Source organism: Rhipicephalus microplus, unplaced genomic scaffold (assembly GCF_043290135.1).
Source record: "Rhipicephalus microplus isolate Deutch F79 unplaced genomic scaffold, USDA_Rmic scaffold_34, whole genome shotgun sequence".
In the NCBI taxonomy this organism is placed as follows: Eukaryota; Metazoa; Arthropoda; class Arachnida; order Ixodida; family Ixodidae; genus Rhipicephalus; species Rhipicephalus microplus.
The window spans coordinates 1,697,096-1,724,030 of record NW_027464607.1 but is presented as its reverse complement, the minus strand read 5'-3'; the positions used below and the strand labels follow the sequence as shown (position 1 = coordinate 1,724,030).

The window sequence follows — 26,935 nt, the reverse complement described above, 5'->3', positions numbered from 1 at the left end:
CGTTAAAGAACCCCAGGTGGTCAAAATTTCCGGAGCCCTCCACTACGGCGTCTCTCATAATCAAATTGTGGTTTTGGGACGTTAAACCCCACAAATCAATCAATCAAAGTTCAGCATCAATTCAAGCAACAAGTTACAGTTCGCTACGTCTGTTGAACCTGGGTGAAGAGTGTTCCAATCAATTGATGGTAGGTTGAAGTCCCCCGCTAATATGACTTTTTGATTAGGCTTGCACTTCTGCTGCATGTAAGACTGAATGTTTTCCAAAAAAGACTCCGGTGAAGAAGGGGGCCGGTAGACTACACCTACGAGAGCCGAGAGCCCACGAAAATCAATTTGACACCATACACTTTCATTGTTGATTATTTCGTCCATAGTTATGCAAGTGATTTCCTGTTTGACCACCAAAGCAACGTCTCCTCCTCTGCAGCCTCGATGACGTCTAACCATTTTATGAGTTGGAGGAACTATTTAAGAATCTAGAATGTCCGGAGTTAGCCAGGTCTCTGTAATTGCTATGATTTGGGGATCATAGGTAAATATGATTTCTTCAAGCTCGTGAACTTTATTGACAATGCTCCTAGAATTAAGGAGAACAACTCGCAATTGTTTGTGATCGAGTCATTCGTCGCGGTTACGTTGCGGGCGGATCCATTTCAGGCAATCCTTCTGCTCATCCCAATCGTATATATCATCGTCCACTTTCAGCTTATCGTAATCGAGCGATACTTTGCGACCTTGCGCCCTAAAATCATTGGAATGAGACTAGAGTTTGCTGCGCTTTGCTATAGTGGCCTTGCAGAAGTCATGGCTTACCGAGATTTTTGTTCCTTTCAGTTTGTGACAGTTTTTTAACACTTTAGGCTTCTCGTTGTAGTAAAAAAATTCATTATTGCCGGTCGCACTTTATCGTGGCATTTTTTTCCCAGCCCTATGTACTCTTTCCACAGAGTTAACAACCACTCCGAGTTTATCCACTATCAGTTCCTCGATTATCTTCTTTCTTAGTTCTGTAGCATTTTCACGATCCGGTTCAGGAAAACCAAAAATAACAAGATTGCGGCGTCTGCTTCTATCTTCTAAATCATCCAGATGCCTTTGATGTAGTTGAAGATTATCTTTCAACGCTGTAACTTCAGTCTGCAGTGCCTTGATCTCTACTTTCTGTTCTTTTATTGCTACCATAACATAGTCCATTCGGGCATTAACCGTAGATTCTAGCTTATCGTGAGCAGTAGCTAAATTTTCGATTTTTGTTTTCAATTCTTCCTGGGAAGCAAGCACAGTGTTCATCGTTTTTATGAGATCGTCTGTATCAGGCCTGGGATTCTGCTCAACATCCCCCGCAAGAAGAATCAAAATGACCGTCCATGCGTCCACAAAAAGACATGCACAAGTCGCGGGGCACGGCAGAACCACGATTCCTCTGCAATCGCTACGAAAGCTGGTATAAGAGTGTTTGCCACCAACCTGGGCGAAAAATACAGAAGGGTATAGCGATGTTACCATTGCGGTCCCGCCGTGCCCTCTGAAGAAGTCGTTGATGCGGTTCCTTTTATATGCTTGAGCAGGGGGCGTTGTTTCCAAGAAGTTGGATTCCGGTGACGTCATGTGCTGCGTCCACGGGATTGGCCAGTCGGAGTTCACTGTTGGTAGATCCAGGCTACTGTTGCATTCTTCGGTGTGAATGACACGTGCTGAGCAAGGGCGCACAGCGTAACCTGGGTGAAAAATACAGAAGGGTATAGCGATGTTGCCAATGCGGTCCCGCCGTGCCCTCTTCAACAACTTCAATTTAAACATTGAAAGAAATATCACACAATTTCACTGTTAAGTCACCCTCGTGGAAATATAGCTGCCGCCTGTACATTATTGACAAGAGACGCCTAAAAGATTATTTTCGCTGACTTTTCAAACTTGTGAAAGTGGCAAATCGGAAATTCAATAAAAATGCGATAATATTATCTGCATTTACCTTCTTATATTTACAGGATATTTTCTGAGGGATGCCGTTGTAGATAAATCCACAAATTTTGAGTATGTGGTAATTTGTTTAATGAACTGACATCGCACAGTATTGGCTCCATCGAAGTGCAACTGCTGAAGCAGGGATCAAACCCACAACCTTCTGTTCAGCAGCCGAGCCCTGTAACCGCTGCCCCACCGCAGCGGACTAAGCAAAAAGCGATCCTTTGGGTACACATTGTCAACAAGCACGCTACGACGTCAGGCTTGGTTAGCCCGCACGTGTACCAAATTATAATGATGGTCACAGTCTTCCTATATGCTTCGGGTGGGCACTAGAAGTGGATAACTAGAAAAATCCCTTCATATCCAAGGAGTGAATCATGATTGAGCTGGGGATCATTGGGTAATCGAAAATTACCGCACATTGCCAGTCTATGTTGTGTGAATCAGAATGCTTGTGAACTTGGTAACCTTATGAAACCACAAAATACCACAAACTCCGCAACTGGTTCATGGAATTCGCGCTTGAAGCAGGTGTCAGCGCCATTCACGTCGAGGTTGCACATACTTCTCGCGTTTCGACCCAGCCTCTCGAGCTATCAACTCCGGGTCCTCTTGTCTTTGTTGTCGTTTCGCCGCCACTTGCCGCGTTCCCAGCGCCTCTGCTTCGGCTTGCCTTCGTTCTGGTTCCGCCGCCGCTAAAGAGCTCTGAACTCCGGATTCGCATGCCCACACCTTCATGCCGCTTCGTCTTTGCGAGCCTTCAATGCTTGAATGCTTGATGTCGAGCCTCGTGTTCGTTCTTAGCGATTGACACGTATCTTTGGAGAGCGTGCACCGTAAACTGCTAAGACTGCTTTACAACAAATCCTCGACGTCGTAAGCACGCCTTTCTTGCTTTTTTAAATACAATCGCATTTCTTAGTCGGCCAATATCCGGCATCCGGCGTTGTCCGCGGCGTCGGCGGAAGTATCCACGCATTGGCAGGTGTTCTCTCTGCTTTCACGCCCTCTCTCACGGCAACAGCTGCGGGTGTGCGCACTTATTCTCGCCCCTAGCAACCGGAGCATGTGGTGTGATAGAGCCTTGGAGAAGGTAGGTGCATTGCTTTGCCGCTCGTTCTCTCGCCATTCACTCTCTCTCCTACCTGCGTCCCACTTTGCCGCCCGTTCGCTCCTCCCTCTCGACCGTTCGCTGGTAGTGCACCTCTCAAAAACATCCGGAAATCTGTACTCGAGACACCGCTGTGAAACGCCAATGCCGAGTCGAGAACGCAGTTTGTTTGTTCGCTTCATTGTATTTTTAACAGTGCATGCTACCTACTAGAGATGAAAACGCATACCGCGTTTCCCGCGACAGAAAAACGCCCCGTGCGGCGAATGGTGCTATTGACAGCCCAGTGTAAAAAAAGAAAACATCATTAAAAACGTATATTCTTCTAAGGCTCGGTTTTCACGTGCGAAAGGCCGGTATGTATACTTCGCATGCGTGTACATTTCCTCACAATTCCCTTCAGGGAGGTGGGGCATTTTTTACCTGGCTAACTGCAAGTAATTTATATACACCGTGTACCGATGGTCGTCCTCGGAGCTCGGCACTTAAGCCTGTGTTCGTCACTAGATGGCATGACGACCACGCATTGTGTGAGCGCGCTATAAAGGTCGTTTTGCCGCCCTACTCAGCGCGTTGATGTGCTCGGGTGCCTCGACGTGACGTGGTCAAACTGCGTCTACATGTTATGTAGTGTAGTGGTTCGCTTGCGCACGCGCTTTCATCGCAATTCTGGCGCTCTGTACCTCTAGCGCTTCCACCGAAAGTTTCCTCTCAAGTTACAGTAGTTTGAAGATACAGTAGAGCATGAACGTCTCTTCGCTTATTCATGACTTCTTTGCGCAAACACGTACACGGACACAAGGAAAAAAGGCGAACAACACGGGCGCAAACGCCCGTGTTGTTTGCGCCCGTGTTGTTTGCCTCTTTTCCTTGTGTCCGTGTACGTGTTTGCGCAAAGAAGTCATGAATGAGTACCAACTTGCCCAACTTTCAGTACTGTCTCTTCGCTTGCTGCCAGGGGCAGGGTTGACGAAAGAAGCGTGCTCTCGCACGAAGTAAGAATTGTGGCTGTGGTTCGCGCTCCTCTATCTGTACACAGCGCGTTTGTTTTGTACTCTTTCTTTCAGTTCGAGCAGCTTGCTTTAAGTGTCTAGCTGTGAGAGCAGTTTGTCCGTGCTCGTACTGTGTATGCTCCTTTCGTGTATGCTTTCTTGAAGTCTGTACTGCAAGTTTGAGCTTCTTGCCATTCTTCGCGTGACTGCAGCATCCATTCCTTCGCCATTGTGGTGAAGCAATGTACGATGAATGCTCAACTACCCCTGCGAGAATACGTTCCACCTTCGTGTTATACTGATTTCTAAAAAAAAAAAAAAGGGGGGGGGAAGGGTCGACCATTATGTTATTCATCATTTTTCTTAGTTTGTCGGAGTAAGCGTCACTTGTTGGCGGCGTACTTGCGGTTTGCGTTGTCCTGCAGAAATATTAAGGACGCAAACAGCATAGACGACGAAAATATGGAGACGAGATACGGCATAAACTCGCAACAAGCACTAACTTAAAAAAACCTTTTTATATGCATGCAGACATGTGCGCAGTTGCAATTGGGCAGGATATGGACGAACAATCCCACGATTAACTTCTCACGAAAGCAAACCATCAAAAACTTGCCCTTCACATTTACGCAGGATAACAGACATGTCACTGATACACCTTTCTCGCTTAACATTGGTAAAATACGCCTGTAACAGTTCACGTGCCACAGTGTTCTTTTTTTTCGCTTCTTCCAAGTATGCGAATGTTTGTAAGGACCGGTTCACACATGCAGGATTCACAGTGCATAAGGAAACGGGCAGTCATCTTACTTCGAATCGAAAGCTCACACTCGCAGCGTCCGATCTGGCCGATATAAGCTTTGGTGCATCCAAGTGGAATTTCGTAAACCACGCATACCGCGGAAGGCACAAACGGCCTTGCTTGTTCTTACCACAAAAAGTCACCTTTTATGGCACTGAATGCGTGCAGAGAGGCCGGCCAGCTTCCGTAGGGCTGAAAGAAAAAAAAAACAATGGGTACTTTGTACCTACTCGCTACCTTCTTCTATTGTAAGAAAATTTGTTCATATACGGCATGACCTGTGGTCTTATATCAACCGGCGGCTTTGCTTTCGGCTCGCGCTTCGGTTTCTGAAGGAGGGCTTTCGCTATCGCTATCAGAAAGAGTAAGGGCAACCAGCTGAATTTAGCCTCTCTACCTGGCCGTGAAAACTTTCCTGTATTTTGGGAGCACAGGACCACGTCCATGCAGTTTAAGGTACACATATGTTATTGCCGTTTTAACTAGTTTCGTTTGCACAGAGTCTTGGGGTAAAGATCTTTGTGAGAGCGAGGGCAGTACGCCCAGCAAATGGGTGGCTCAGATGGAGTCAAGGTTCATTCTAAAAACTGTGATTTGTTTTATAAAGGCAGCGCATGCATAAAAGAAATCCCTTTGCCATGTTGTCTAAACAAAATTACGATATGATGCACTGCACGACTAGTCGTCAAGAAATGCTTTGAATTTCAGTTCACTAAAGAATGAAAAGAAATCCACGGAGTGAATGACGAGGAATCGGGCGAAGCGTTCGTCCGTCTATCCGTATGTCTGTTTATCCAATGTCTCCTTTATGCCTGACAAGTGGCCCATCAACCCGGTTCCACACCCTCTCCTTCGTTTTCTCCGTGGAAAGGCAACGAGCATCGTGAGCGCGAATGGCTGCACGAGATGTCACGTTATTGTCATTGTCATTACACCTGTTACTGTCTTAGAGGTGCTAGGAGCACCATGCTGGCAGACGCCCCACATTTCCGTGGCCGTCGGAAGTCGGTAGGCCAACGAGCGCTGACTCACGGACTTGGGGAGAAATGAGGGAAACTGCCGCTGCAATGGAAAAGCGAGTGACGGAGCGGCCACCTAGTAAAGGAGACATTGGTCTGTCTGTCTGTCTGCCTGCCTGCTTCTGCCTGCCTGCCTGCCTGCCTGCCTGTCTGCCTGCCTGCCTGCCTGCCTGCCTGCCTGCCTGCCTGCCTGCCTGCCTGTCTGTCTGTCTGTCTGTCTGTCTGTCTGTCTGTCTGTCTGTCTGTCTGTCTGTCTGTTTCTCCCGCTCCCATCACACTAGAGCACGGATCGTACGGATAGACGCTTCGCTCCACTCATCATCATTCACTCTGTAGATATGCCGTAAGTTTTCTGTCAAAACAGCTTCATCTACCCTCTACAATCGTCAACTATACGAAAGCTACTAACGCCATCTAGTGCCAATATTTCCAACGATGGATGGATAGATATAGCTGTACCACTTAGATCGGACGGTAACTATCGCCACCAAGCCGTAATACTTAGTGAACCAAAGAATAGATTTATTTTTTCCCTTTAAATAATGAGGTCGAGGACTCGTACTTTGAAGTGAAGGGTTTAATTTTCAATCGTGCCTTGACTTTAGCCAACAATCAGATAACCTCCTTCAAGTGAATTCTACGCGCTTAAAGTCTATTTTGCCTTCCCTGTCCCTCAACCCAAGTGCTTTGAAAAACTCTGCGCCATCATCCTGAACAATAGAGTGAAGCCCTTTACAGAACATTATCAAGTGTTCGGCAGTTTCCTTTTCCTCTCCACACGCACAGAATACCGTGTCTACCCCTTCGTGTTTGGCCCAATATGTCTTGGTTTGCAATACTCCCGTCCTGGCCTCAAACAGTAGAGAACTACCCCGAGTATTATCATAGATCCTTTCCTTGGCAATTTCTTGCTTAAAAGTTCGATAGATCTCTAGTGCGGACTTCTTAATCATGCCAATTCTCCACATATCGGTCTCAGCTTCCTTCACCGTCTTCTTAACCGATGATTCTTTTTGGTTTGGCCCGCTGCTGTTTTGTAAGTATTTACCAGTCAATTTTCTGGTTCGCTTCCTCCATTTTGTACCGACATTCTTCATGTACAAGCAGCTAAAAACCTTGCTTGCCCGACGCTCCTCCCCCATTTCTCTCAATCGCTTCTGAAATTTTATCTTGCCCATATCACCTTGTACTCCCTGATTTGGTGTATTCCCGTGAGCTCCTAAAGCAAGCCTACCTATTTCACGTTGATCAATTTCTAATCTTGCTTGAACTTCTGATCTCATGCACAAGACCGCATTGCCAAACGTCAGACCAGGAACTATGACCCCTTTCCATATTCCTCTCACAACCTCATATCTATTGTAATTCCACAGTGCCCTGTTTTTCATAACCGCTGCATTCCTATTCCCTGTAGTCCTCACGTCTATTTCGTGTTCCCTTAGGTACTCGGCCCCATTGCTTATCCATACACCCAGATATTTGTATTTATCTGTTATCTCTAGCGTGACCTTCTATATTCTATGCTCACTACCTTCATTATCATTAAAAATCATGACTGCTAATTCTTCCTTACTGAATGTGAAATGTAACCTATCTGCCTCATTACCGCAGATGTCCATCAATCTCTGCAAATCTTCCTTGTTGTTGGCCATCAGCACTATAGCATCTGCGTACATCAGTGCTCGTAGTGCCTGTTCAATGAGTTTTCTTGTTTGACGAAGGAGAGTTGAAGCCCAGACCACTTCCCTCTAATTTGGCCTCTAATCCTTGTAGGTACATCATGAATAACAAGGGTGACAGAGGACACCTCTGCCTAAGCCCAACGGATGGATGGATGAATATGGCTGTACTCTTTAGATCGGGCGGTGGCTAGCGCAACCAAGCCGTAATACTTAATGAACCAAAAACTAGATTTATTTTTTTTTTAAAAAGTGAGTTGGAGGATTCGTACTTTCCAGTGAAGAGTTTAAACTTCACTCGTGCCTTGACTTTAGCCACCAATCAGATAACCTCCTTCTAGTTAAGTCTACCCGCTTAAAGTCTATTTTGCCTTCCCGGTCCCTAAACCCCAGTGCTTTGAAAAACTCTGCGCCATCATCCTGAACTATAGGGTGAAGCCCTTTACAGAACATTATCAAGTGTTCGGCAGTTTCTTCTTCCTCTCCACACGCACTGCATACTGCGTCTACCCCTTCGTATTTGGCCCGATATGTCTTGGTTCACAATACTCCCGTCCTGGCCTCAAACAGTAGAGAACTACTTCGAGTATTATCATAGATCCTTTCCTTGGCAATTTCTTGCTTAAAAGTTCGATAGATCTCTAGTGCGGACTTCTTAATCATGCCCAATCTCCACACGTCAGTCTCCGTTTCCTTCACTTTCTTCTTAACCGATAGTTCTTTTTGGTTTGGCTACCTGCTGTTTTCTAAGTATTTATCAGTCAATTTCCTGGTTCGCTTCCTCCATTTTGTATCGACATTCTTCATGTACAAGTAGCTGAAAACCTTCCTGGCCCAACGCTCCTCCCCCATTTCTCTCAATCGCTTCTCAAATTTTATCTTGCTGCTAGCTTCCCTGCCCTCAAATGATGTCATCCCATATCACCTTGTACTCCCTGATTTGGTGTATTCCCGTGAGCTCCTAAAGCAAGCCTACCTATTCCACGTTGCTTAATTTCTAATCTTGCTTGAACTTCTGATCTCATGCACAAGACCGCATTGCCGAACGTCAGCCCAGGAACCATGACCCCTTTCCATATTCCTCTCACAACATCATACCTATTGTAATTCCACATTGCCCTATTTTTCATGACTGCTGCATTCCTGTTACCTTTAGTCGTCACGTATATTTCGCGTTCCCTCAGATACTCGGCCCCATTGCTTATCCATACGCCCAGATATTTGTATTTATCTGTTATCTCTAGCGTGACCTCCTGTATTCTAAGCTCACTACCTTCGTTGTCATTGAAAATCATGACTGCTGATTTTTCCCTACTGAATCTAAAATCTAACCTATCTCCCTCATTACCGCAGATGTCCATCAATCTCTGCAAATCTTTCTTGTTGTTGGCCATTAGCACTATATCATCTCCGTACATTAATGCTGGTAGTGCCTGATCAATAAGTTTTTCTTGTTTGACTAAAGACAGGTTGAAGCCAAGTCCACTTCCCTCTAATTTGGCCTCTAATCCTTGTAGGTACATCATGAATAATAAGGGTGACAGGGGACACCCCTGCCTAAGCCCCCGTTTTACCTCTGCAGGTTTGGATACCTGTTTTTCCCACTTTATAACTACCTTGTTGCCTTTATAGATATCCTTTAAAAGATTAGTGACTACATGTTCCACGCCTAGTGTGTCCGGTATTCCCCACACTTCCTCTTGAACCACGCTATCGTACGCTCCCTTGATATCCAAAAATGCTAGCCACAGGGGCCTGTGTTTCTTTTCTGCTATTTCGATGCACTGCGTCAGTGAGAACAGATTGTCTTCCAACCTCCTGTGTTTCCGAAACCCATTCTGCAGTTCCCTAGCACCCCCTCATCCTCTATCCCTGCCTGCAGTCTTTCCTTTATAATCTGCATCGCCAGCCTGTAGACCACTGATGTCACTGTTATAGGACGGTAGTTGTTTATGTCAGCTTTGTACCCCTTTCCTTTATAGATCATGCTCATCCTGCTAAGTTTCCATACATCGGGAACTTCAGCATCGATTATTGTTTTGCTCACTGCCTCTCTCAAAGCCTGCTTAGACTTCGGACCTAATGTCTTTATCAGCATAATTGGAATGCCATCTGGGCCTGTTGATGTACTACTAGGAACCCTTTTCTCAGCCCTTTCCCACTCTCGTTTTGAAAATGGAGCCATTGCACCCCTTGATTTGTCCTTGTCTATTGTGGTGCATAAAGTACTTCTTTGTTGAAATTTTTCTGTCACCCTTGTTCTTATATATTCAATAGCTTCGTCCCCTTCTAGCCTGGCACCTTGGGCTGTAGTTATAAAACTCTGCTTTAGGCTCGTCTCATTTCTTAGAGAGTTTGGATGGTTCCAGAATTTTGCAGCTGCCTTTCTATCTTTTTTATGTACTTCTGCCAGCCACTGAGCTCCCTTTCTTCTCATCTTTTCATTGATCAGAAGGGATGCATCCCTTCTATAGCTTAGAAAGGTTTCCAATTTTCTTTCAACATGATCTGTCGGTTCACCGCGCTGCTTAGCATATCTGTGTTTCCTAGAGGCTTCCTGACGTTTTGCTATGGCTCTCTTAACTTCCTCTTCCCACCAACCCATCCCACCAACGACATATACACACGACGCCTTCTAGTGAGCAATTCGTAAACTAGAGGTGGCTACACATGCTACATAAAAACGGAGGAGGGAAAGACATACACCCCAAGGAGCTTCTCCCTTAAAAAAATCACCACTGAATCTAAAAACGTGTAGCCCTAGAACATGGTCAAGCACAACTCTCGATCAATAGCAGTTAAGAGCGTGAGGTGGCTTGTTCGACACCTCTGATGCATAACTTTTTCTTCTCGTTTTTGTCTTGGCAACCTGGCAGCACGCGTTTTACAATGGCATATTCATGACGTAAATACGTCAGCGGAGCCATATGAGACCCCGGCGTAAAACACTTTTGTGCTAAATGTATAGCTCTTCACTCAGGTTTTCTTCTCTTGAAATTTCCGGATCACTCCACTATGGCGTCCCTCATAGCCACATGGTAATTTTGGGACATTAAACCTCATTTATCAATTATATGGCTGCTCGCTCTGTTAATAAAACCGATATTACCTGGCAATAAACGTATTTTCCCAATTAGCGTTTATTGTGCAGTGATATATCGGAGCTTGTACATTGTGAATTGCCGTTTTGCAGCTAAGCGCTTAAAATGCGATTTAGGTGAGTTTGTAAGAATGTATTCTGGAGCAAGTAGCGCAAAATACGAAGAGACAAGCGAAGAATGAACAGACAAGCGCTCGTCTCGTCTCTAGTTGCTCGAGAAAGCTTCAACGCCGTTTAACGTGCATGCACTCACGTTGGCGACTTCAGTGGTATCTCAATTGTGACGACTAACGCTCGTGATCATGATTTAAAGGTTGTGGTAGCTGAAGCTGACAAATACATGGGCTTAGCATATCGTAAATCCCGCACAAAGATGAAATTGATAAACACATAATAAGCACACAAAAGCAAGACACTCGGCATCATTACTTTTTGCCGTGCCTATTACAATTGTTTTATTAGCTGGTGCTCCGCACCCGAGGTAGTTGGCGACTGAGAACAGCCGTTGGCAGTTGGTGCATGTGGAAGCTGCGCTACTCTGACACAATTCGAGCGGAAAAAATTGTTCAAAAAATCACAGCGAAACCTGGAAGAGTGCCTTTTGCAGAGCTTATCATATACCCTCTAGGGGCCTTTAATTAAACCTACCCAATGCTAATAAGTTAATAAAGCAAGTGGTTCACACGTTTTACAAGGCATTTACAATAACTTAAGAGTATCGCAACAAGCTAACATGACCAGCGGATCACAATTAACCAGGTAGGTAAATTTATTGAGTCCCTTGATTCGCCTTCTCAACATTTGTGGTTTCGGGACGCGACACAACAGAACTGATTTTCGCCTTTTTACTGCCGATGTTTAGCTCACGAAAGATGAAATATGAGCTTGTTGGTAAGAATTTTACTGAAGATGTATCAGCACAGTGAAGCATCCGCAAGCACCGAGACTACATTTTTCGGCTGCCATACATAATCTTTTCTTGTGGCACTTTCATATTAAATAGATAAGACATATCATTTCTTCATTACGGCTGTATAAAAGCTTTGGGCTATGTCCTAAAACATATGTAACAAGGCAGTACAGTATAGTGCTGTAGGCTCACACTTTTTGATAATTATTCCTCAAACACAAGTGCTCACTTATACCATATATGTATCATATCATCATCATATTTTATTTCCTTAAAGACCCCACAAGGGGGTATTACATAAGGGGTGGATGTACAGGATATAAAAAACATTTGCCACATAAGGGGCTGGTATACAGGATATAAAACTTTTGCTACATTCAAAATATAAAATATGCTACATAGGTGTGGGTATATACATTGCCATAAAGTTTTACTGACAGAGATGAGTTATTACATTTTTAGCGAAAGTTGATAGGCAGGTGATTGTGACGACGTGGTTTGGGAGGTCGTTCCAGTCCTTCACAGCACGCGGAAAGAAGGATGCGGAGAAGGTAGCAGTCCTAGTGCGGTAACGGGAAACTTGGAGGGGGTGGCTGGTGCGGTGCGAAATGTACGTCGGAGGGATGACGTATGGAGGATGGTTGAGGGGCGAATGAAACAGCTTATGAAACAGGGAAAGAGTGGCTATGCGGCGTCGAAGGGCAAGTGGCTGCAATCCAGATTGGGCTTTTAAGGATGAAACACTGATGACATAAGAATATGACGAATGTATGAATCGGACTGAGCGATTTTGAATTGATTCAAGGTCATTGATTAGGTAAATTTGAGGTGGATTCCATATAGCAGAGGCGTATTCCAGTTTTGGCCTGATGAGGGATGTGTATGCGAGAAGTCTTACGTGTTGAGGTGCGCAACGCAGATGACGTTTCACGAATCCCAATATTTTGTTTGCAGATGAGATAATGTTTGTGACATGCGCATTCCAAGTTAGATCGGCGGACAGAGTGACACCCAGATATTTGAAACACTGTACTATTTCTAGAGGGGCGTTAGTGATTTGGTATGGGAATAGGAAAGGGTTTTTGCGGCGAGTGAATGAGACAACCTTACACTTGTTGGGGTTAAGTTTGAGAAGCGAATTGTCACACCATTCTTGAATGTTGTTCAGATCGTGTTGCAGGGTTAGTTGATCGGAAGCATTAGTTATTGTATGGTAGATCACACAATCGTCGGCGAACATGCGGATTTTGCAAGACACAGTTAGTGGTAGGTCATTAATGTAGATTAGAAATAGCAAGGGGCCAAGGACGCACCCTTGCGGTACTCCTGACGTTACTTCGAGAGGTTCAGAGGATTCATCATTTACGTGCACGAATTGAGAACGATTAGCTAAAAAAGATTTAATCCATCTTAACACGTTAGGGTCAAGATTTAGCCCGGATAACTTCTGTATTAGTTTGTTGTGTGGAACTGTATCAAATGCTTTTGCGTAGTCAAGGAAAATGGCGTCAGTCTGAAAGTTGGTGCCAAGATTTGTATGTATGTCGTGAAGAAAGAGTGCTAATTGCGTTTCACAGGAAAGTCCCTTGCGGAAGCCATGCTGACAGGTGTGAAAGAAACTATTGGAATCGAGGAAGTTGATAACATGAGAATATATGACATGCTCCATGATTTTGCATGGGATGCTTGTTAATGAAATGGGACGATAATTGAGTGGGGAGTTGCTGTCGCCTGCTTTGTAGACTGGAACGACCTTACCAATTTTCCAGTCATTCGGAAGGTCGCCGGTGCTGAGTGACTGTGAGAATATGAGGTGCAAGTATGGTACAATTGTATCGGTAATGTTCTTTAACAGTTTAGAATTAATTTCGTCAATGCCGCATGACGAGGAAAGTTTAATGTTTTTTATTAAGGAAGAAATGCCGTCTGCGGAAAATGCTAGCGCAGGCATGCTGGAACCTATTAGGGTGGTTGTGGGAACGGAAGGCATACTAGGTTCTCTGGTGAACACCGACGAGAATGCAATGTTAAAAATATGAGCACACTCGGCATTTGTGGTCACTTCACCGGATTCGTTAGTAAGGGAGATAGTGCGAGATGGTTTTGGATTGACGGTCTGCCAAAATTTTTTTACGTTATCACTTAGCAGGTTAGGTAGGTTCGTGTTAAAGAATGCGTGCTTGGCGTTGCGAATTGCTGTAAGATAGTCATTTTCGGCGGAGTAGTATTTATCCCATGCGCATGGCGTTCCTTTAGATTTTGCCTGGCGGAAAAGGCGTTTTTTCTTGTTGCTAAGTCGGTTTAATGTTTTAGTATACCAGGGCTTTTGCTGCGTGGCACGAAATGTGGTCTTCGGAATCAACTTATTTTTTAGCTCAATAAGCTTTTGTTTAAGAACTATCCAATTTTCATTGACGGATCGGCTGCGGAAGTTGGCTTCAAAATCTGGGAAGAACCTACTGAGTTCGTTGTTAATTTCTTGATAGTTACCTTTATCATATAAACATATTGTTTTGTTTAGCATTTCACGGCGCTCTGGGGAAAATGCGAAATCTGCATGGATAACTTTATGGTCGCTAATTTCATCGAGATAGGTAATTGACGATAAGCTAGAAGGATGGGTGGTTAGAATGAGATCAAGGATGTTTGCGGAATTGGCGGCAACACGTGTTGGCTCTGAAACAAGTTGTGATAAGTTAAAGTTGAAACAAGCATCTAGAAATTCTCTCGAGTCTTTCTGGTTTCCTTGTGTGGTTGTTCCGATTTGCCAGTTAATATTAGGAAGGTTAAAGTCGCCAAACAGCAAAATATGGGCATTCGGGTGGGCTTTGGTGAGCGCATTTAGTATATCGTTAAATTTGTTTGCGAAGTCTGGATTTGCATTCGGTGGTCTGTAGCAGACACCAAGCAGTATTGTGTGGGGTGAAGCCCGGCAATGTAGCCATAAGATTTCTATGTCAGATGCTATGTTGATCACGGAACATGATAATTCCGGGCCGACGGCGATCAGTACGCCTCCTCCGCGAGTGCATTCGCGATCTTTTCGGTATAAGTGAAAGTTAGGAAGATCTGCAAGAACTTCAGTGTCCGTCACGTCATCGGTAAGCCACGTTTCTGTTAATACAACAAGATTGGCATTGGATGACGTCACAAGGCTAGATACTTTTTCTCGTTTCGGTAGAAAGCTGCGTATGTTAGTAAAGATTACAGATAAGGAAAGATTGTTTTGTGCTAGATTTCGGGGGCGGTTCGTTACTTTCTTCGTTCGAGGGATTTGCTATGCGATTTCTTTTACAGTTTGTGAAGCATTGTCGAAAATGTAACGTTTTGAGCCAATATGAAGGGTTTTATAACGTATCTGAAACTTCGCCGATTTTGCTTTCGCGAAATTAACTAAGTGTCGGCGAGCGGTTCGGACAGAGTGGGAGAAGTCTTCGCCGATGCTGAAGTCGGTTTCTCTCAGCATGGGTGCATTTGTAAGTACGGCCTCTTTGGTTTTATGGAAGGTGAACTTTGCTATCATAGGGCGGTTGCGATTAGTGGCATGGCGTCCGAGGCGATGTGCGCGATCTATTTCTTTTGGGTCGATGACTAAGTGGAGGTGTTCACGGCAGTGTCTGATAATAAGCCCTTCTGCTTCTGCATTTGTTTCGGCTGGGTTAGGATCGGGAAGGTTGTAGAATATTAAGTTATTACGTCGTGAGCGGTTTTCTGCGTCGTCTAATTTAGCCTCCAGTTTGGAGACCAAACGGTTCATTTCAGTTGCGTCCGTACGGATAACTTCAAGATCTGCATGTAGAGGCAACAGGTTCTGGTAGCGGTTTTCTACTTCAGTCATGCGTTTACTTAGGTCAGTTATGGTTTGGTTGGTTGTCGATAGCTGGTTTTTAAGTTCTTGTACCTCAGTGAGAAGTGTAGCTTGCCCAGCGGAAATTTTTTGTAGTTCGGTGAGGATTTCTTGCATTTCTGGGCCAGGATTAGTCTCAACATCACCAGACAATAATAACAGTAGAGAGGAGGTGGTATGGGCGCACTCAAGGATCATTTCACAAAGGCACTGTGGGCTCGGCAGCTGCACCAAGTAGTAGTTACTTGTCTTTTTAGCAAATAGGCTATTGTACCCACTAACCTGCATGACCAGGGCGAAGTGGTAAGTGCGCTGCGACGTGGCACTGCTGCCTAGCCCACGAAGTGCTGCTGACGGGCGTTGCTCTTTTATAGCTGGGGGGAGCGATGATGTTGGCTGCGATGGTGCTGTCCAGGTTGAAGTGAGGGTTGGGGGGTCCGGTAGTGTCGTTGCCAGTAGTGGTGCAGCCGCGATGATTGCGTATTGGCGAGCACCTGCCTCGCTTTCGCAAGGTGGCAGCGTCCGATTCCAAGAAAAATCCAACGAAGGATTCACCAGGGCGGGAAGCAGTAGGTGCAGGACCATTGCCAGGGATACCTGCATGACCAGGGCGAAGTGGTAAGTGCGCTGCGACGTGGCACTGCTGCCTATCTTTCAAGTAGGGGCTATGCATGCCCCAAAAGTCTCTTATTTAGTACTGTAGCATAGCTAACTTGTTACGTATATGTAGTTTGTGCATTCATGACACAACACGCAATACTTCCTGAACTAATGAGACATAAGTTGACCAGTATAACAATAGAGAACAATGTGACTAAATGACCAGGCTATAGAATCAGTTGTTCCTTTTTGAAACTTTCATGAATTACTACCTATATTTACTAACGGCTAGGATAGTCGTCGTCATCATCATCATCATCATCAGCAGCCTGACTACAATCACTGCAGGACAAAGGCCTCTCCCATGTTCCACCAGTTAACCCGGTCCTGTGCTTGCTGCCGCCAATTTATACCCGCAAACTTCTTATTTTCATCTGCCCACCTAACCTTCTGTCTCCCCCTAATTCGCTTGCCTTCTCTGGGAATCCAGTTAGATACCCTTAATGACTTGCGGTTATCCTGTCTACGTGCTACATGCCCAGCCCATGTCCATTTTCTCTTCTTGATTTCAATATGTTATCCTTAACCCCCGTTTGTTCCCTAATCCACTCTGCTCTTTACTTGTCTCTTAAGGTTACACCTACCATTTTTCTTTCCATTACTCGCTGCGTCGTCCTCAATTTAAACTGAACCCTTTTTGTAAGTCTCCAGGTTTCTGCTCCGTAGCTAAGTACCGGCAAAATACAGCTGTTATATACCTTCCTCTTGAAGGATAGTGGTAGTCTATTTGTCATAATGTGAGAGAGCTTGCCAAATGTGCTCCACCCCATTCTTATTCTTTTAGTTACTTGAATCTTGTGGTTCGGCTCTGCGGTTATTGCCTGCCCTAAGTAGACATAATCTTTTACAACTTGAAGTGCACTATTACCTATCTCGAAGCGCTGCTCTTTTCCGAGGTTGTTGTACATTACTTTCGTTTTCTGCAGATTAATTTTAAGACCTCCTTTGGCGTTTTTAGTACAGATGCCATAATCTCCTACTGCCTGGTCTCCAGCCTGCTTCATCCCTACTTTTGCATTAAAGTCTCCCATCAGTATAGTATAATGTGTTTTTACCTTACTTATTGCCGATTTCACGTCTTCATAGAAGCTTTCAACTAAAGCGTCATCGTGGCTGAATGTTGAAAGTTGAAAGTTGAAAGTTGAAATTTATTTCACCACAACGATACACCGTGATTTACACAAACAAGAAACAATTGTGGCATGGAAAGTAGGAAAAAAGCTGCGCTATAGCAGCTTGACTAGCCCCACCTCCCATTTGTACAAGGCAACAGAAACAATGGCACACCAAGCTCCATACGGTGCTCACGTATGATTGAAAGAAAAAAGAAAAGAAAATAACATTCTAGTGGTTGTTTATGAAGTACAGAATAGATGCACACTTGGGTGTTTACAAACAAACAATTTTTGGGAAAAAAGGCAACCAATATAAGACGCTATAACAGAAAGGGGTACACTTAAAATTTCATGCATTTACAAGTACTGGGTGTAATTTTTCTGGGTTTATAGTTCCTTATACAAACAGGTTTAATATATCACTACTTGAAAGGAGACGCAATTGCTGTTCTGTGAGCTTGAACTTATTTAGTATATGGGGAACAGAGTGCTTTAGCATTTGGAGTCCGTAATTTGTTCGCGGTCGGGGGATGTGCCAGTGTTCAGAACACTGGCACGCGTAAGACTGTACCACCTTCATCTTGTATTTCTTATTCAGTTTAATTACAATACCTACCACCCATCTATAATGCTATAGTATTCCTCTATGTTGCCAGCTATGTTTCTGTGAATTAGGAGTCCCACTCCCAGTTCTCTTCTGTCAGCCAAGCCCCAATAGCAAAGAACGTGCCCATTTTGTAGCACCGTATATACCTCATCTGCCCTCCTAACCTCACTGAGCTTTATTATATCCCATTAAACACCCTCTAGCTCCTCGATCAGTACAGCTAGACTTCCCTCACGAGATAAGGTTCTAGCATTAAACGTTGCCAAGTTCAGGTTCCAATGGTGGCCTGTCTGGATCCAGAGATTCTCAGAACCCTCTGCTGCGTTGCAGATCTGACCGCTGCCATGGTCAGTTGCTTCGCAGCTGCTGGGGACTGAGGGCCGTAAGTTAATTGACGTATGCATGTGGTAGGTAGTGGCCAGATACTGCACCAGGGTGGTCAATCCTTTTCTGGTGAGGGAGTGCGTTACCGGCGGTGGTAACCGGTGAGGCCGCACCCCAGGCCTCTTAATGCAGTTCCATCACCACGCGGATTTTTTTAATCCGTTTTGGAACTGCGCGGCACCAGGATTTGAACCACGGACCTTTTGCATGCGAGGCAGATGCTCTAACCACTACGCCATCGCCGCATAACTAGCGTAGTAACAGGTACTAAATCTTTTTAGTAGCGGCAAAGGTTGTAACCATTCCCACCCTCATCGTCACTAACTACATTGAGTAGCAGGGTTCTAACATATGTGCGAAACTCTTACGCGCCCATAGTTACCAAGTAGTGCCACTTTTTTTAGAGTGATGTTACCTCGGTATCTTGCCCGAATAAACACCTGTATAGGGTGTTTTTCCTAAGGAGTTTCAAACACCAGCCTGAATCTGGGACAGAATACTCGACTGCCACGCAATGAGCCACTACATGAGAATGAGTGCCATTCCTCCTTAGGCATCTTTTGTAATGACATTCCCGGTTATTATTGCGATAGCAGGTGCATGGACACTTTTGGCTGGTTTTGCCGCCGGCGTCGGCGTCACCATCAGTCACCGTAGATATATACTTATCTATATATATGAAAACGCAAGAAAGAAAAATAATCCACAAGAGGACTCCGGTGCGCGAAATCGAAATTGGGGCCTCTGAAACAGGAGTGCAAGGCGTTAATCATGCAGGCACGGTGAGGCACATCCTTTAAAATTCACTACAAGCTACTTATTGCGATAACCAATATATGGGAACTCTCGGCTGAATTGTGCCGCCGGCATCGACGTCACCATTAGTGACCGTATCTATACTCTAAGGCAAAAGAGTATTAAAAGGTGTGTGGTTCGTCCTTTTGGGGACTAAGGGGGCTGCCACAACAATTATTCCCTTTAAGGACTAACGGTACCGGTTCTAATAGTTAGTCCCCACAGACGAGCTCAAGGGACTAACATTTAGTCCTCACACCTTAGTGAGTAACCGTTAGTCCCACAATTCACCTCAAAGGACTAATATTTAGTCCTCACATTTGCATCTTATAGGGCAACAGTTAAGCTCCACATTTACATCTTACCAGGCATCACTTAGTCCTCACAGTTGCACTTTGCCAGACGAACGGTTGATCCACTCAAATACTCCAATCGGATGAACTTTTTGTCTCCAGTTCGAACATTGTTTTTTTTTTGTTTTCCGCCAGGCCTAATACTTTTTTTACCTGTTTTTCTACGCAGTGAGCACCAAATTGTGAAGACAAAAACACGAGAAAAAGCAGTTAGCCACCTATGTGTAATTGCTTTCAGAGTCACGGCAACAACGAAAGACCAAAGTGAGACATATAAATCTTTTATTTTTCTACGTACACATGAAGTTTCTCAATTCTTTAATTCTTTAGGGTGAATTCATGGTAAAGTTTACAAGTCCAGTCTCGTTGTCAAATCTTGTTTTTCCTTGTGGAGCTCTTCTGGCGGAAGCGATAGATGACAAGCACTGCAGACGCTAGCGCACGCAGCCTTCTGCCTGTTGTGTTCCCACGGCTGCACGTACAATATAGTAAAAATAGTTAGTCACATGTAACAAAAGATGAAGATGCCCGCATAGGACAAGTACGTGCACGTTAATATAAAAACAAGCGTTAAAATATGTCACACAAAACACTTTACCTTCACATCTCGCACAGTCCTTTTGAAGCTGCTCTGACGAAAGGGATGGATGACAGGCATCGCAGACGCCAGCGCACACAGTCTTCAGCACGGTGTGTGCCCATAGCTGCACAATAAGTATGTAAAATAGTGAGTCACACGTGACAGAGGATGAATACAAATGCATATGAGAAATACGTGCAAGGTGAAATGAAAACATACGTGCTGTATGACATGCTAATAATTTCACCGTGATGTCACACATCGTCAACGACTCATTTCGATCTCCGTAGCACAACAGTTTCGGAGTCGTGGCCGCAGCCACAACTCCGCGAACCACCGTGCCGCTAACAAGACAGCGAGTCCTAAGTGAGTGACGTCGTTCAGCTCGAGCAAGCGAATACGAGACAAAACACGGCGCTGCACTCGGAGTGTCTGCCGCCAGCGAACTTCGAACAGGAAAGCGAGCGTACGCTTGGCCACCGCCACGAACATCGCCGAGCTAGTTTGGAGCTAGCGCCGAAGAAATCGACAGTAATGAGGCCCTTTTCCACAAACTCGAGCGAGTGCAGCGCGCAAACGTGAGTCCGCCGCCGCGGCCAACGGACGGCGCCGAGCTGCTTGCGACCGACTGACGGGAAAGCCAACTGTAATGGCGACCAATTTTCAGTTAGTTCCGACGCTAGCGAAAGCCTTACCAGCCCGTGCTGGTGCACTTACAGCGCGCGACATACTACAACCAAGCTCCTTACGAGAACCCGCAACGTGTTTTCCACTACTCCAAATACAGCGACGAGGTCTCAGATCAATATCATCAGCCCGGAGCTCATCGCGGCGGCGATGACGGGCGAGCACACCATGAGCGAGCGTACGGGAGGCTGACGCCAATGGCGGCCAATTTGCAGGCAGTCGCAAAGCACAGGCGAACTGCAGACGCCGGAGCTGACCTTCGCGATGTATTTCATGTGTGCGATATACAACACGACCAAGCCCGTTGCCGGCAAGCGCGATCCGTATCGCACACGTGACAAGTAGAGTAAATAAAGAATGATAACCTACTTCCCTTAGAATCCAGCGCCGTTTTCTGCCCTCAGTCGGACTGAAGTATATATCCGATAGGTCTGTTGTCTTCTCGGCCGCCATATCGGCCTTCCCAACTATTGCTGTCGAGTATTGGTCGTGACTATCTTGAAGCCAGAGATATACAGCGCGGCGTGGTGACGTGTCGAGACTTGCTCCAGACTTCATGGGTGCAGCGAAACGCAAGAGCAGCAGCCCACGCTCATCCACGCGTATACAAAGCACCACGTCGTAATTCTTAGATTGTCGAATCCAGGCGGCCGTGGGTTGAGCACTCCGAGCGCGACGCAACGTGAACCGTCGCCGGCGAAATACGGGGTAAGACTGAGAGACTGAGCCAGCAGAGGAGGAGAAGGAGGTCTGGTCACCTTGGCAACGCTTTTCGCGCTGCCTGCGATCCCCGGGCGGTTTATCCTTTTGGAGCGTGTTTGAGACTAAGTGGTTTCGCGCGGCCACTTCCCTTTGTGGTTGCTCCTCAACGGTCTATCCATTCATCGCGTGCGCCTGTTGGGCATCGTTTCTCCTTTTTCGGGTAATTTTGCCTAAGAGTGTATATGAATGAAAACGTCAGAAAGGAAGAATCCTGAAAAAGACTCCGATGCGCGGAATCGAACTTGGGACCGCTGAAACGTGAATGCGAGGCGTTAACCACTCAGCAACAGAGGAGCACGTCCCTCAACCTTTAAATGGTAAGCCACTTACCGCTGCTGACTGGCATATTGGGGGGGGGGGGGGACTAACGTGTTTTCAGCATTACCAGCAAGATGGCGCAATGAGCGCGCGTCGTCACATCGTTACGACGCGTGGCGCGTGCTCTCATCTCCCACGTGTACTTTGCCCCGCAGAAAGCAGGAGGTGGACGCTCATTCGTGCGCCCTCACCTCGTGATCGGGAGGATCATACGTCTTGGCTAGCCTTGAGATTTCACGAGAACGATTATGTTGTAGTAACCGCACGCACAAAGTTCACTGCAATCGTTGCACAATCTCCGTTTTTGAAAAGGGTGCGCTCTTCAGACACAAATAAATGACAACTTAAACGCTTGTTCACGTTCTTCTGTACCTGCGAGTACGTTTGGTGAGTCATTTGTTCGTGAGAAACGCAGGACACGCTTCTATCTGCTTGCCGTTCTGCACGTGACCTTCCAATTTATTGCTACAGTGTTCATTGCTTCGCCTTCGTGGCAAAACTGGGACTTTTTTTGTGAGAGCGGTTACAGACACAAGTTTTGGAGGCAGCTAGCGTGTTGCGGGTTGGTAGATTTTGATCTTCCTTACATCTTATACGACTATATTAGTTTATGGTTTCTTCGGCTGCTGAGTGCGTAGAGTGCTTTTCGCTTGAGTGTCAACATGGGTGACACGTGTCGCAATCGTAACGACAGGATAAGCGACAGTGATTTGTGGCTAATGTGCTCTGAATGCAGGTATTATTACCAGGTTGGTACATGTTTTGGGGTAACAGAAAATACCTACAAAAAGAAATCGACAGCGGCAAAAAAATCATGGGCATGCGCGCCTTGCAAATCGATAGCTCATGCTGAAAGTTCTTCAGAGGGTCAAATTCGTGGTTCAGAAACGAGCTTGCTTCTGAGTTAGCTGAAATCCACCACAAATTAAATGAATTGCTAACAATCAAATCAAAGGTTGATGCTTTGCAAAAAATTAAAACAACTGTTGAGAACATCGAAGAGTCGGTAAAGGTTATGTCGAATAAATATGATGAAGCTATGGCGAAACTGAAGCACCAGTCGAATGACCTTTGGGACCTCTAAAAACGAGTCGGGAAACTCGAGACTGAGGCTAAAGAAAAAGAAGTGGATAAGCACAAACACGAAATCAAGGAGTTAGATCAGTATAGCAGACGCCTTAATCTCGAAGTGCACGGACTGTTCCAACACACTAATGAAATCCTTCTAAAAAAGCTAAACAAATTAGCATGTGATCTTGAGTTTCCACCACTTTCTGAGAGTGACGTCAAGGCTGTGCACCGTATGCCATCGAAAAAAGACGAAAAAAGTGATAAACCTGATATTGTGATAGTCAGGTTCTCTTCTCGCCTTATGAAAGAAAGATGGTTTAAAAAAAGAGCGACTTAGGAGATTGATTGATTGACATGTGGGGTTTAACGTCCCAAAACCACCATTTGATTATGAGAGACGCCATACTGGAGGGCTCCGGAAATTTTGACCACCTAGGGTTCTTTAACGTGCAACCAAATCTGAGCACACGGGCCTACAACATTTCCGCCTAGCGACTTAGGAGAAGCAAAGTTAAACATTTTCTTCAATGAAAATCTCACAGCGTACAACAAAGCAATCGAGGGCAACTGAAAAAGAATATCAATTCACATGGCACCGAAACAAAAAGCTTTTTGTGCGCCGCACCCCACGTGACCGAGTAATTAGAATCGTATCAGAGCAAAATCTCAAAAAAATTTAAAAAAATTCGCTAAGCTAACTGATGTCAGCCCACACCGGATCAGCAAATCACTATGGCGCATGGAAAAAGATACCTTTACTACGACGCATAATCCTTTCACCAACTAAATGTTTTTCACGATAAAGGCCAGTTATCGTTACTGCATCTGAATTCACAAAGCTTACGAAATAAAAAAGAAGCCGTTGATATACTGCTTGACCTCTTAAAACATAAATTTGATGTCATAGCTTTTACTGAGAGTTGGTTCACGAACGATGAAGACGCTGTATCCTTTACAGGCTGCAATTTCGTCACAGTCTGTAGAAAGAACAAGCGAGGTGGTGGTGTGACAATTTATATCCACGATAGCCTTAAATTTGTTGTCATCAAAGAATATACAGTTACAACTTGTGATTTTGAATCAGTGATAGTGAGGTCGGCTAAGTTGTTCCTATATAGGCCTCCTTCCGGAACTGTGTCAGCCTTCTTTTACTTTGTTCGGGAGTTATTAGAATTTTGAGAACGACAAAATGCACGAGCGATTGTAACGGGTGATTTAAACATTGAGATGCTGGCTACCTGGGCTAATAAGCAAAACCTTCTTGACACAATGCTCTGTTTTGGCTATGAGAACGAAGTTCATGTGCCTACTCGGATGACAAAAGTATCTGAAACCCTTCTTGACTTGTGCTTCACCAACTTTAAAAATGAAATATGTGCTGGAGTTGTTATACCCGGTGTTAGTGACAAGTTTCCGATTTTTGCATTCATAAAGTCACATAAAACAAAGACTAAGAAAATCAACCCAGCTTACTACAGAAAAATTACCACTGAGAAAATTCAGACCTTTGAAATATTAGTTACTGCGGCAGATTTCAGTGAAGTATTACAAATCACCGAACCTGTACGAGCTTACGAAACATTTGCGTTGAAAATAACACAGCTCCATGATCAGGCATTTCCTATAGTACTGCTCAAAACGAACAAAAAAGCTAGGAAACCATGAATAAATGTGTCACTTCTAAAGAGAATAAAAGAAAGAGATAACCTATTTCACACTTTCATTAAAACAAAGCAAATCGACTAGTTACGGCAGTTTAAACGGTTTAGAAATAAATTAGTGTCTGATATAAAGCGGGCACGGATACAATAATATGAACGTAAGTTTTCTGCTATTGCAAATGACCAGAAGGCAGTTTGAAATACCATGAACGGTCTTTTATTTTCATGAAGTAAAAAAAAAACCATCACCGAGCTTAATTATGATAGAAGGCAAACCTTGTTCCGGTACATCACTCGCTGATAAGCTTAACAGTCATTTTTTGAAATCGGGTGCTTGTGAAACCTCTACTAATAACGAAGTAGGCTGTGAACCAAGAACGTACATTACGAAATGTCCTACAAAATCACTTTTTGCGGCCCCACTGATGAATCTGAAGTACATTATTTCATTATGAATTTACCTAACAACTCTGTGGCAGGTGTTGACGGTATAAAAGCAGGAACATTAAAAGCAGTCTCACAGTATATTAGTCTGTCCCTCTCACACATATGTAATTTGATTTTAAGCACCGGAATATTTCCTGATAAGCTAAAGATAGCCAGGGTCTCGATCATTCACAAATGTAGCAATGAAAATGATTTAAATAATTATAGACCTATATCTGTCTTGCCCATATTTTAAAAAAATTATAGAACGAGTTTTATACTTTTGAATCTCAAATTTTTGTAACCAAGAAAATATAATAACAAAACAGCAGTACGGTTTTCAGAAGAAAAAAGTACAGAGGGGGTTTTGCTGTCTGTCAAGGACAAAATAATAGATAATTTTGAGCAGAGATCTTATACGCTTGGGATATTCCTTGATTTCAAAAAGGCTTTCGATTCGATCAAACATGAAATACTCCTGGTGAAATTAAACCAACACGGCATAAGGGGTGTTTCACTCAAATTAATAGACAGTTACTCAACAAATCGATTTCAGTATTGTGATACGCATCATGCAGTATCTAAAATGGACAAAATTAAGTACGGCGTCCCTCAAGGATCTATATGAGGCCCGCTCCTGTTTCTCTTACATATCAATGATACTGTTAATACACCACAAATCCCGGACATGGTTCTATACGCACATGACACGAACGTTTTTTTTCTCTGGCAAAGACATCAACAGCTTAGAGGAGCAAGCAAACAAATGGCTTAAGCACTTATCAATATGGTTGATAGCAAATAAGATTGAGCTAAACACAAAAAAAATGTTATTTTTTCGCCCAAAAAATAAACCTATACCCCGTGACATCCAAGTGAAGTTTCGAGGGGAATCGATTGAGCGGGTCACATCCCAAAAATTTCTCGGTATCATTTTTCATGAAACACTCGACTGGACATATCACATAAACAAGTTCGCACCGATCTTTCGCGCTGAATTGATGTAATTGGGAAAATCAGATAATGTTTTTTGTCAATGTGGATAACGAAGCAGCTGTACTATTCCTTAGTTTACTCACGTATAAATTACTGTATATTATTACGGGTTAACACTACAAACACAGACGAAGAATGTGTTTATAAACTACAGAAAAGAATAGTTCAGACAATTGAAGGGGTTTGACCTAGAACACATTGCACTTCACTTTTCAACAAACATAACCTATTAAAGTTTGAAAACATCCTAAATAAAAAAATAGCCATCATCATATGGGATAAATTGAAATCTGACCCAGTCGCTTTTCATGATGCATACTCGCAAAGACAGCATACATACAGCTTTAGACGCATAACATAGTGCAGCGAAAGAATAAGAACTAACTACGGCTCGCAAAAGCTGATGCATATGATCCCTAAACTATTAAATGCACATCCCGCAATTACCATCATAGTGCAAGAGAGCCGCTCGTTAATTGCATTTAAAAGAAAGATGCACACATATCTAGTAGGGCTTCAAGAATAATTTTCCTCTTTCTGCGGTATCACACAGGCTGTATTTATAATTTAAGTGTGTACACTCGTGGCATTTTCATTATTGAGTTCTAATAAATTGGTTTGTTATTCGATAAATTTGAATTTTTCCACATATTCCTTGCTTTGCTTGCTATAAACTCAGTCTTGCAGACAGGTCTGTACTTAATAAAATGTTCATCTAATGTTTTATAATAAGTTCTTATAAAAATGTAAATGCATCTGCTTGTTTGTTAAAACATTTAAATTATGTGTACGTTACTGCTTTTTTGCGCTTTATAGTCTGGGACGGGTTACAGCACCTTGTCAGGCATTAATTTGCCTTTTTGCCAACCCTGCCCCTTACTTGTGTCTACTGTACTTTGTAAATAAATAAAAAAATAACTACGGCGTCAAAATCGGCTCGTGATGTAACTCAGAACAGCTGTCGTTAAAACACATGAGGGCCTCACACACCACAACACTCACCAGAGGAAAGCACAAAGTGGCTGTCCACCACTTCATTTTAAAAAAATCACAGCGCATCCACAGAGTGAATGATGGTGAGTGGAGCGA

General features: G+C 44.2%; 1 protein-coding gene and 1 pseudogene across 1 annotated transcript in view; one reads left to right on the top strand and one right to left on the bottom strand.

The window, feature by feature from the left end:
• Positions 1-26,935, top strand: part of LOC142786840 (uncharacterized) — a 61,940-nt gene that overhangs the window by 4,943 nt on the left and 30,062 nt on the right. The gene's annotated exons all lie outside the window — the stretch shown is intronic.
• Positions 622-1,306, bottom strand: LOC119165916 (uncharacterized; annotated as a pseudogene).